We start from the raw sequence: 12809 nt of genomic DNA, 5'->3' as shown, positions 1-12809 counted from the left end.
CCCCGTGTCCAGCTCTGCCAAGTACGCTTCAGTCCAGAAAACGGCTATTTTGTTCTTGGGCTTCTTTCAAGATTGCTTATAGTGCCAAACTATAGGGCGGATTTGTAATGCAGACAAATTAGGGCTATGATGTGAGTACACTCTGCTGTGTCCCAATCCACTACATCAACTAGTTCATAGTATTTTAGTAAAGATGTCAGCCAACAAAACCTACTAAAAAGAGAAAGCTGCCCTGAAGGCGTATGTCCAGTACAACTTGCTTTTTTTAGCTAGAAGGTTTATTCTATCACACTTTTAGCCTAACTCCCCCCAGTGACTGAGGCCATACTCAGAAAAATACAAACAGATCTCTGTACCAAATAAATGAAAACTTTTGTGGTATTTTTCATTTGGCAATCTCTGGGATCATATGAAAACATTCACACTTCATGCTCAGAGTAATCATTATCCCTGCTTACATGGAATAGTAGACTCATTATTTCTATAAATGAAATTATAATTGTGATATTTGCTAATTTAATGGAAAGCACCAGAACTCAGGATACTTTTAATCAGAGTATCCAAACTACAAGTAAAAGCCTAGTCTTTTAAAAGTTACATTTTGTTACCTTTCAAAATTCATCTTGCAAATGGTGAAATAAATGAGTAGCTAAGATAATCACCAACCAAAGTCTCTTGATGCTATTAGAAAAAGAGTATCTGTGGCACCTTAGAGACTAACGAATTTATCTGAGCATAAGCTTTCGTGAGCTACAGCTCACTTCATCGGATGCATCAGATGAAGTGAGCTGTAGCTCACGAAAGCTTATGCTCAAATAAATTTGTTATTCTCTAAGGTGCCACAGATACTCCTTTTCTTTTTGCGGATACAGACTAACACGGCTGCTACTCTGAAACCTGTCTTGATGCTATTGTTATTCATCATGGTTCCTTCAAACCTAGGCCATCCAGCTACCAAATGGGATTTTTTTAAAAGTATGCACTGACAATAACCATTCTTTAGTTAATCCTGCTTAACCTCCTTTGCTGGGTAAAAGAACTATATTTAAAAGGGGGGAAAGCAATGCACATGCAATTGTTATTCCTGCCTTCACACACAACTTACGATGCACGTAACTATTTACAAGCAGTAAAAGACATTTTCTAAGATGTTCCAGTATATTATATGCACTCATCTATATACACACTTCCTAAATTTCACTGCATAACTCCTAAGTAGTTGGAGCTAAAGAAGACCACATACGGTTGCGAATAGCGATAGGTTACAATTATTCCTTAAGTGTTTTTTGCCCAGAAATTGTAGGTATAAACTTTTGACTGTTGTTGATGCCATTATCAGTGTTGTCAGATTCTATGATTTCTAGGGGGGGTTCTATTTCCAGGTGGTGCAGAATATCCACTGCAGAGAGCTGTTAGAAGTGTAATCTCCTTCCTTTGAAGTATTTGGGACCTATGACTACAACTCCCATTAATGGGAGTTTGAGATATAAATCTACCATACACCGAGGGGAAGTGTGGCCGATGTATTTAATTATAGGTCCGTGTGAACTGATGGGTAGCAGACCGCAGCCACAAGTGTCTTGTGCGTGATCATTCCTACACAGAATGAAAATAAAGAGAGCTGCCTGCCCCTTTCTGTTTATACCATACCACTTTGTGCCCTTATCTTGAATAAAAATAGCCTTTTGGGTTGCCAAGAAATCGAATCGAATTCTCCCTCCAGTGAGGTTGCTCTGGGCTGCCTCCACGCCACGGCTGCGTCCTGTCCTTGCTTCGGCCCCCTTGCCCTGCCTTGGCTTCCTGCCCCAAGCGCCTTCCCTGCCTGCGCCTCCTACTCCAGTTCCTGCCCCAGTCCTAGTCGGGGTTCCCCAGCGCACGAGAAGCTCCGGAGTCCGGCTCCTTGCCCGGGCAGAGCGGCCCCAGCCCTCCCGCCGCCACCCACCTTCTCCCCCCCCGCCCTCCAGCGCTGCCCGGGACCGCGCCACTGCGCTGCCCCAGCGAGCCCCGAAAGCGCAGCGGCTCCCGCGGCGGGGGGGTGGTGGCTCACCTGCTGCTGCGGTGCGAGGCGCCCAGTCGCCTCCGCGCGTCCCAGCCCGGGCTGCCCGGTGCAGCAGGGAAGCTGCGAGGAAATGGCCAGCAGCTGCCGCTTTGTGCCGCTAGGAGAGAGGCAGAGCTCCAGGCAGGCAGGCAGCCCTCTACCTCCCATGCACAGGAACAGAGGGAGCCTCAGCTCCTCAGCACATCCACATCATCAGTGACCAGCGGCTGGCACCACGCTGCTGCGGCCGCCGCACCTCCTCGCATGCAAACGAGCTCCCGGGGCCAAGAAACCCCTCCCCTAGGCTGAGTGCCGGCAGAGTTCGTGACTCGGCGGTGCGGGAGCCACGGGCCCCGGCAACAGTGGGGCTGAGCCGCCCCAGCTCCCCACGTCCTCCCCCGCCCAGGCTTCGTGTCGAAGCTCCTGAGTTTGGAAGGCAGGCAGGAGGGTACTGAGCGACGTGATTTTCAAACTGCAGGCCCCACGGAAAAGTCCTACATAGCACACGGAGCAGCACGTGGTTGCTTTGCTACAGGTTTGTGTTAAACCGTCCTGTCGACTTTAACAGGGAAAATATATATATTTTTGCTATAGAAATTTGTGGGATGGTTTTTGAAAATGCCTACAGGCAGACATTGTTGTAGCCTGTTGGTGCCAGGGTTTTAGAGAGACATAAGCGGAAGATCATGCTCTGTGAAATTCTAGAGGATATTTAATGTAACTTTAATAAAATCCGCTGTTTGTACCAAACCCTCTCGATTTAGACATCTTTTACATTTTACAGGACTTTTCCATAAAGGAAGCAGCAAAGCTATTTCTACCCACCTCTGTGCGGAGGAGAAATTATATTACTCATACATTAGAGATGACACTGACCAAACACCTCCAGATTTGGGGCTGGAGGGAGTTTTGTCGTCTTACCCTGCAAACGACCTTTATCATAAACAGGATGAAAAACCATAGTACAAACACCCATAAACTTTGAGATGTTCACATTAAACTTTCAGATCTGAATTTCATGGCTTGAACTCATCTGCCCAGGGCTAAAACATGACAGCATGCAAACAGATACAGTGCAAAATTCTATACATCATAGAATCATAGAATATCAGGGTTGGAAGGGACCTCAGAAGGTCATCTAGTCCAACCCCCTGCTCGAAGCAGGACCAATCCACAACTAAATCATCCCAGCCAGGGCTTTGTCAAGCCTGACCTTAAAAATATCTAAGGAAGGAGATTCCACCACCTCCCTAGGTGACCCATTCCAGTGCTTCACCATCCTCCTAGTGAAAAAGTTTTTCCTAATATCCAACCTAAACCTCCCCCACGGCAACTTGAGACCATTACTCCTCGCTCTGTCATCTGCTACCACTGAGAACAGTCTAGATTCATCCTCTTTGGAACCCCCTTTCAGGTAGTTGAAAGCAGCTATCAAATCCCCCCTCATTCTTCTCTTCCGCAGACTAAACAATCCCAGTTCCCTCAGCCTCTCCTCATACGTCATGTGTTCCAGTCCCCTAATCATTTTTGTTGCCCTCCGCTGGACGCTTTCCAATTTTTCCACATCCTTCTTGAAATGTGGGGCTCAAAAGGGGACACAGTACTCCAGATGAGGTCTCACGAATGCTGAATAGAGGGGAATGATCACGTCCCTCTATCTGCTGGTAATGCTCCTACTTATACAGCCCAAAATGCCATTAGCCTTCCTGGCAACAAGGCACGTCGTTAGCCTTCCTGGCAACAAGGGCACACTGTTGACTCATATCCAGCTTCTCATCCACCGTAACCCCTAGGTCCTTTCCTGCAGAACTGCTGCCTAGCCATTCGGTCCCTAGTCTGTAGCGGTGCATGGGATTCTTCCATCCTAAGTGCAGGACTCTGCACTTGTCCTTGTTGAACCTCATCAGATTTCTTTTGGCCCAATCCTCTAATTTGTCTAGGTCCCTCTATCCTATTCCTACCCTCCAGCGTATCTACCACTCCTCCCAGTTTAGTGTCATCTGCAAACTTGCTGAGGCTGCAATCCACACCATCCTCCAGATCATTAATGAAGCTATTGAACAAAACCGGTCCCAGGACTAACTCTTGGGGCATTCTGCTTGATACTGGCTGCCAATTAGACATGGAGCCATTGATCACTACCCGTTGAGCCCGATGATCTAGCCAGCTTTCTATCCACCTTATAGTCCAGCATCATCCCATTTTAACGGGATGGACCACTGCTAAGGAGGGAGTTTTGGTTTTGATGTCCCATTTGAGCAGACTGCTACTGAAGGGCAACAGGGGCCTCTTCTCAGCCACCAGGAACTCAGCAGAGGGCTGGGAGCAAACTTCAGACCTTCTGGGTGGTGGCCTGTTTGTGGGTTGTTGTTTTTTTATGGTGTATTCTTCTTGTTGAGAGATTTAGATCTGGGAGTAGTTTGTTGTGATTGAGAGGGTTTCCAATGGTGGGACGAAAGGCCAGCAGGGTAAGAAATCATTAAAATGAGACGCCTGTAGGATGGAATTTATGGGCTAGCTTCTGTGGCAGGGATTATGGCTATAGGTGATGGTGCCATCAGAAATGTGGATAGCATGCGGCATGTGAGTGGTTGTCTTGATGTTCCTCTCCATTTGGCCACAGTGACAGTGTGGTTATGGGGAGAAAGACCTAATGACTATAGAAATTAGGAGGATTTTTTTTCTTGTTTTGAGAGGGTTGGCACCGTAAGGTGGGAGGATATTCAGTGTGAGATAGTGAGTGTGGGGTGGGTTGGAAAGGATGTGGGGTGGGTTGGAAAGGATGTGGTGTGTGTGATAGGGGTTTTGTTGAGATGTCTTTTGGAGCACCCAGATGTATCCCCTTGATGGCCACTGTCAAATGGCCAAGAGAATGGAACAATACTGGGACTATGGAGGCCCAGCATGGGGTGTGGTGTGGGGGCTTGGAGTCCTCAATCCCTGTGGTAGCTGGCAGTGGGAGATCAGATGATAATACATTTGTAAGGAGACTCTAAACCAGGAATAAAAGGTTTAATTTCTGTTCCTTTGGTCTCTCAGGAGGTCTAGTTGTCAAGAGATAAGGATCCTGGTCTTCCGTTCATGATGATTAAGGCTTAGTCAGTGAGAAATAAAATATCAACTTTCTATGGTTTGTTAAAAGGTGAAACACCTGACTGTGCCAGGTGCTGACGGCAGCAAAAAGGGCTGAGTTCCATTTTCTAGGGGTTTCTGTAAAGACTTAACTAACACCAGCTGGAACTCGCATCCAGAATCCTGGGAAACTATATCAAGTCCCAAGGGCACCCTGATGAGCAATACTTCCCCACTTGCAAGCATTGAGTCTGGGGTTTAAAATAAAGAAAACTATATTAAAGGAGGCACCAGGGGGTGGGGGATGATAACAGAATAAACTTGGGAAAACTAGCAATTAATAAATTGAGAAATTATCTGAGGTAAGACTCCCTCCTCCCAGGGGCCCATAACAATCAACCTCAGTGCTCCTGGCGATTTGTCTGGTTGGTGTGCCTTCCCAGCTGTCCACTCTCAGTTAGCTGTCCTGAACAGGAAAAGTTCAAAGATCCTGGCAGGCCCAGGCTGCTCTGAAGGCTCTACCACCTGGCCCAGCTGAGATGATTTCAGCTTTAACTGCTGGGTAGGGTGGCCATAATCCTTAGGCTGCTGCTCTGTCTGTGCCTTCAGGCCAAGCTGCCCCAGATCTATCCCAGCCCCTGCTGTTCTGCTCCATCCATTGCCTCCAATTTGCCTTTGCTGCACTGGGTCAGCTATCACCTCAGAGCTGCTGCCCGCCACTACAACTATTTTGTGCTGCCTGTCGCTTCAAAGCTGCCACTGCCAGTCTGCATCATCCTCTGTCTCCGTTCAGCTCTTTAGAGAGGCATCGGGGCACTGATGGATCCTTAACAGAGTCCTCACCATCAGAGAGGCACTTCCCACAGCTGTCCCTCCCCTGCTGTCTTCTGGCACCCTCACCAAACTGTGCCTGACAGCAGTCCAGTCAGAGTGGCCCCAGTTGCATTTGATGTCGATGTCTTGTCCTCGTATTTCCTGCCAAGGTCAAAAGCATTTTGTTGCCCCCAAACTCAAAATTTAACTGTTTTTTAGCCAAAATGCCCCCAATCCGTCACATAACTAACATGCAAATAAGTCAGACCCATTTAGTCAGTTCCCCTTGCTCTCTCGCAGAAGCTGGCAGAGAACTCCATCCCCAGTGGAGCCCCTGCCTATCTGCCGTTCTTAAGCAGCTCTGGGCCGCTTTTCTCCCATTTCAAAAACAGGTGACAATGACGAGCTCCCTTCCCTCTAAGGCTTCAGGCCACAGGGCTTACCCACTTATTACTGACACCGCTTGGATGCTGCTGCTGGGCCAGTTTTGGCATAGTTGCTGCCATACATCATGAACCAACAGAGGCATCAGCAGAGAGGAGGTGCAGCTGTATTGAGTGCATCCTGCCCAAAGTGTAGGTCTCTCTCCTACAGCTGTGCAAAGGAGGGTTCCATGGAAGTGGGCCCGGGACCATTAGGGGCCCACAAAGGGTCCCTTTTTTACTTCTTGCTTTTTTCTTCCACCGTGGGGCCTTAGTCTTCTCTGAAACTTATCTTTTCTCTTCACCTTTATTTATTTTATCCGCATTCCTGAGCTCTGGCTATTAGCTTCACCTAGAATAGTGCCGAGTTTCACAGAGATATTATGCAAAAAGAAAAGGAGTACTTGTGCCACCTTAAAGACTAACAAATTTATTTGAGCATAAGCTTTCGTGAGCTACAGCTCACTTCATCGGATGCATACAGTGGAAAATACAGTGGGGAGATCTTATATACACAGAGAACATGAAACAATGGATGTTACCATACACACAGTAACAAGAGTGGCACATGATGGCATATATCACATTGGTAGATGCGCAGGTGAACGAGCCTCTTATAGTGTAGCTGATGTGATTAGGCCCTATGATGGTGTCCCCTGAATAGATATGTGGACACAATTGGCAACGGGCTTTGTTGCAAGGATAGGTTCCTGGGTTAGTGTTTTTGTTGTGTGGTGTGTGGTTGCTGGTGAGTATTTGCTTCACGTTGGGGGGCTGTCTGTAAGGAAGGACTGGCCTGTCTCCCAAGATCTGTGAGAGTGATGGGTCGTCCTTCAGGATAGGTTGTAGATCTTTGATGATGCATTGGAGAGGTTTTAGTTGGGGGCTGAAGGTGATGGCTAGTGGCGATCTGTTATTTTCTTTGTTGGGCCTGTCCTGTAGTAGGTAACTTCTGGGTACTCTTCTGGCTCTGTCCATGTGTTTCTTCACTTCAGCAGGTGGGTATTGTAGTTGTAAGGACGCTTGATAGGGATCTTGTAGGTGTTTGTCTCTGTCTGCGGGGTTGGAGCAAATGCGGTTGTATCGCAGAGCTTGGCTGTAGACAATGGATCGTGTGGTGTGGTCTGGATGAAAGCTGGAGGCATGTAGGTAAGTATAGCGGTCAGTAGGTTTCCGGTATAGGGTGGTGTTTATGTGACCATCGCTTATTAGTACCGTAGTGTCCAGGAAGTGGAACTGTTGTGTGGACTGGTCCAGGCTGAGGTTGATGGTGAGATGGAAATTGTTGAAATCGTGGTGGAATTCCTCAAGGGCTTCTTTTCCATGGGTCCAGATGATGAAGATGTCATCAATGTAGCGCAAGTAGAGTAGGGGCATTAGGGGACGAGAGCTGAGGAAGCGTTGTTCTAAGTCAGCCATAAAAATATTGGCATACCGTGGGGCCATGCAGGTATCCATAGCAGTGCCGCTGATTTGAAGGTATACATTGTCCCCAAATGTGAAATAGTTATGAGTGAGGACAAAGTCACAAAGTTCAGTCACCAGGTTTGCCATGACATTATTGGGGATACTGTTTCTGACGGCTTATAGTCCATCTTTGTGTGGAATGTTGGTGTAGAGGGCTTCTACATCCATTCATACATTCAAAAACCAGTCGGAGAACACTTCAGTCTCTTTGGTTACTCGATTACAGACCTAAAAGTGGCAATTCTTCAACAAAAAAACTTCAAAAACAGACTCCAACGAGAGACTGCTGAATTGGAATTAATTTGCAAACTGGATACAATTGACTTAGGCTTGAATAAAGACTGGGAGTGGATGTGTCATTACACAAAGTAAAAAGAAAAGGAGTACTTGTGGCACCTTAGAGACTAACATTTATTTGAGCATAAGCTTTCGTGAGCTACAGCTCACTTCATCGGATGCATTCAGTGAAAAATACAGTGGGGAGATCTCCCCACTCACTTCATCGGATGCATTCAGTGAAAAATACAGTGGGGAGATCTCCCCACTCACTTCATCGGATGCATTCAGTGGAAAATACAGTGGGGAGATCTCCCCACTATATTTTCCACTGAGTGCATCCAATGAAGTGAGCTGTAGCTCACGAAAGCTTATGCTCATATAAATTTGTTAGTCCCTAAGGTGCCATAGGTACTCCTTTTCTTTTTGCGAATACAGACTAACACGGCTGCTACTCTGAAACCTACACAAAACGATTTCCCCATGTTTATTCCCCCCCCCCCCCCACTGTTCCTCACCCATTCTTGGTAACTGCTGGAAATGGCCCACCTTGATTATCACTACAAAAGGTTCCCCTCTTCCACCCCCCCCCCCCCCCCCTGCTCTCCTGCTGGTAATAGCTCACCTGTCCTGATCACTCTTGTTACAGTGTGTATGGTAAGACCCATTGTTTCATGTTCTCTGTGTATATAAAATCTCCCCACTGTATTTTCCACTGTATGCATCCGATGAAGTGAGCTGTAGCTCACGAAAGCTTATCCTCAAATAAACTTGTTAGTCTCTAAGGTGCCACAAGTACTCCTTTTCTTTTTTGCGGATACAGACTAACATGGCTGCTACTCTGAAACCAGAGATATTATGAACTTTCACCTGATTTCTCTGAGTTTCACAGAGATATTAGTTCTTTCACACACTGCCGCAGTCATGCCAAACCTAGCAATTCATTCGTGAAGGGCTTGGTGGGTGAATTCTTACAGTTAACCATGATTCCTTCCATGAGTACCGACAAGCACAAAAGTGGTGGTCAAAAGCACAAGCTGCAGCAGGCCTGTGTAAAAGATCAGAAAAATGTGAATGGTCTACAAAGTTTCTTGAAATGTGTGAAATACAAGCATGTTCCTGGTGAACAAGCCACAGACAATTCTGCTGTTCGCATTTCTGAGCCTTCCTTATCTCATGAGGACATTGATTTTGGTTTGTCAGGCTTCTTGGGTGTCGGAGTCCCTGATTCCAGCATAGAGCTTGGCATTAAATTGTTTGATCCTAGAGTCTGATTCTGGGATAGAAAGTTGTCTGTTGGTTGCTAGTACTGTTATGGATTTAGACACAAAGTGATCTGATTACTGAAAGCGTGGGGCAGAATTTTGACTTGGACAAGGCAGATACGACTACTTGGCACAAGTGACGGTTTCTGTTCACTGTTTTTTTTGGTAGAAAACAGTCTTGTTGTTCATTTACAACAAGACATATCTAACGAATGCAGAGGAAGGCAATTATTAAAATTGTGATTCTTTATCAAAACTCCTAATAGGGAGTTATGCCAGAGATTTTGGTTGATATACGGTTTGACTCCTGCCTTCTTGTTCTGTTTCACTTGTTTGCTTTTCTAGCCAAATTCCTCATCTTCCTTTGTGAACCATAAAAATGGGTTCACTGACTATTTCCAATTTAGCGAGTGAGTATGCCAGCACAAACATTCGAAGGACCACATGGAGGCAGTCCCTCGCTCGATGGAACTTGCAGAACGGTTGGAAAAGGGTTGCACAATTGACAAAGGTATACAAACCTGCTTTCTTTCTCAACAGGGAAGACCTAAAGAGGCATCCTCGAAACTTAGCAAGCACCTACCCTGAGGGTTTAAACTCTGAGAGTATTAAGAATACTGAACTCTTTGCCAGTTTTTGCAAGCATATTTTTAAGGATGACTTAAAAACAAAGGTGCCCATTGATCGCCTTGGCTACATTCACAAAAGCTCTTTAGATGCGAGTTTCCCTAACATAAAAACAGCACTGCATATTTTTTTCTGTCTTCCTGTAACCGTGGCTGCTAATGAAAGGAATTTCACCAAGCTAAAATTAATCAAGACCTATCTAAGAATGTCCATGGGGCAGTGTGAAGGGGCACATGCTCACTCAGAGAGGAGACTATCAAGCTTTTCTGGGCTTGTTCACCACTATCAGGGTGCACCAGTAAGGCTTGGTTTGCCTGGAAAGGAGGGGGGAAGACACTTTAAAGGGAAAACCTGTCACAGGAAGGAGTGGTGAATAGGAAAAAGACTGCCGTACCTCAGAGACTGTCAGATCAGCCAAGAGGGAGACAGTAGCAGGCTTCATAGCCACTGAAACTGCATGGACCAGCTATAAAACCAGTCAGAGTGGTCTTTGGTCACTTGATTACAGACCTAAAAGTTGCAATTCTTCAACAACAAAACTTCAAAACCAGACTCCAACGAGAGACTGCTGAATTGGAATTAATTTGCAAACTGAATACAATTAACTTAGGCTTGAATAAAGACTAGGAGTGGATGGGTCATTGCACAAAGTAAAACTATTTTACCATGTTTATCCCCCCACCCCGTTCCTCAGACATTCTTGTCAACTGCAGGAAATGGCCCACCTTGATTATCACTATAAAAGGTTTCCACCACCCCCCCACCCCGGCTTTTCTGCTGGTAATAGCTCAGCTTAAGTGATCATTCTCGTTACCGTGTGTATGGTAACACCCATTGTTTCATGTTATCTATGTATATAAATCTCCCCACTGTATTTTCCACTGAATGCATCTGATGAAGTGAGCTGTAGCTCACGAAAGCTCATGCTCAAATAAATTTGTTAGGCTCTAAGGTGCAACAAGTCCTCCTTTTCTTTTTGCGAATACAGACTAACACGGCTGCTACTCTGAAACCTATAAAACAGGGTATCCCACAAAGAGGACGGCTGGGGATAGATCCTAATTAAATAAAAGAAAAGGAGTACTTGTGGCACCTTAGAGACTAACCAATTTATTTGAGCATGAGCTTTCGTGAGCTACAGCTCATTTCATCGGATGCATACCGTGGAAACTGCAGAAGACATTATATACACACAGAGACCATGAAACAATACCTCCTCCCACCCCACTGTCCTGCTGGTAATAGCTTATCTAAAGTGATCATTAAGTTGGGCCATTTCCAGCACAAATCTAGGTTTTCTCACCCTCCCCCCCCAAACTCACTCTCCTGCTGGTAATAGCCCATCCAAAGTGACCACTCTCTTCACAATGTGTATGATAATAAAGGTGGGCCATTTCCTGCATAAATCCAGGTTCTCTCACTCCCTCACCCCCCTCCAAAAACCACACACACAAACTCACTCTCCTGCTGGTAATAGCTTATCCAAAGTGACCACTCTCTCTACAATGTGCATGATAATCAAGGTGGGCCATTTCCAGCACAAATCCAGGTTTTCTCACCCCCCCATACACACAAACTCACTCTCCTGGTGGTAATAGCTTGGTTAGTCTCTAAGGTGCCACAAGTCCTCCTTTTCTTTTTGCGAATACAGACTAACACGGCTGTTACTCTGAAACCTAATTAAATACACTATCAGCTGATAAGCCAATCCCAAAAGACTGCCTAAGAGACAGACCACCTTTGCCTTTCTTTTCTTTTCCTCTGATTCCCCTCTCTCTCAATGGAAAGAGAGAGAAAAGGACCATTCTTTGGTTTGTTTGGAGAACCCCTTGTGTATTACAGACAGAGGAAGGACATTATGAACAACTTGGATAGGGGTTTGCTGGAGACTCAGGAGAGCCCCAAGCCCCCACAGGCAGGAAAAGTTAAGTGATGTGGCCATGGCTGGTGGGTGAAACTTCCCCTGGGGGAGGCAAGCACTTTGTCCTGCCTCTTCCATCCACAGCCCCACCCACACTCCACCCCTGCTCTGCCCCAGGCCCCACCACTGACTTGCCACTCATCTCTTCACCCTCCCTGAGATTCCCTCCTCCACTCCCCACCTCCTCCCCCACCCGCTTGCTGACCTCACAACTCCCCTCCCCACCAGACCCTTTCCCCAACCGCCATGAGACCCCACCACCACCACCTGCTGTGCAGCTGGCTCAACGCTCACCTCCTCACCCTGCTGCTGCACCCCCTCATGACACCCTCTCCCCTTTTCACCTTAAAGCACTAATAACATTCCCCAAGGGAACTGAACAGACAAGAGGTATAGCTCAGTTGCCAGAAAGAGTCTCCTCTGCGTGGCAGGGAGTTCCGTGTGTGCTGTATAGAGAGACCTGAAGCCTAATCTCTCCTTTGGAAAAAGTGCTTGCCATTAACAGCCTGTATTAAGTTTAATCACCTTTCTTACACAGAATTCCCTACCAGACTCATTTACTTACACTGGGTTTTATAATACAGGAGGGCTAGGGAGTAGTGGGAGAGTGCTAGATATATAATCTCAAGGCTAATTAAGGTGTGGTTCCCTGGAGACTAGGGAAGGTGGCTGCAGGTTAATTGGAGCGCCTGCAGTCAATTAAGGCCCTGTTAGGAACCTAATAAAACCCCCTGCATCAGGCAGGTAGAGGAGAACTGAGGATGGGGACTTACCTTTATGGTGTGTTACGAAATTAGAAGACCTGAGAATTGGAGTAAGGGACACCCTACCCCCCAGTATCTAAGGACTGAGGGTAAGAAACCCACAGGGGTTGAGAGGGGCTGGGACTCAGAGCAAGAAGCAAACTG

At 46.5% G+C, this 12809-nt stretch overlaps 1 long non-coding RNA gene across 2 annotated transcripts in view; it reads left to right on the top strand.

Moving 5' to 3' along the window:
* Positions 1-2483: 2483 nt before the first annotated feature.
* Positions 2484-12809, top strand: part of LOC125638314 (uncharacterized) — a 33258-nt gene continuing 22932 nt past the window's right edge. For both annotated transcript variants that reach the window (XR_012669082.1, XR_012669081.1), the window contains exon 1: positions 2484-2573. This is a non-coding gene — a long non-coding RNA (uncharacterized LOC125638314). The remainder of the gene's footprint in view (positions 2574-12809) is intronic.

The sequence above is a fragment of the Caretta caretta genome, chromosome 6, assembly GCF_965140235.1.
Source record: "Caretta caretta isolate rCarCar2 chromosome 6, rCarCar1.hap1, whole genome shotgun sequence".
Classification (NCBI taxonomy): Eukaryota; Metazoa; Chordata; order Testudines; family Cheloniidae; genus Caretta; species Caretta caretta.
This window is presented reverse-complemented; position numbering and strand designations above follow the sequence as displayed.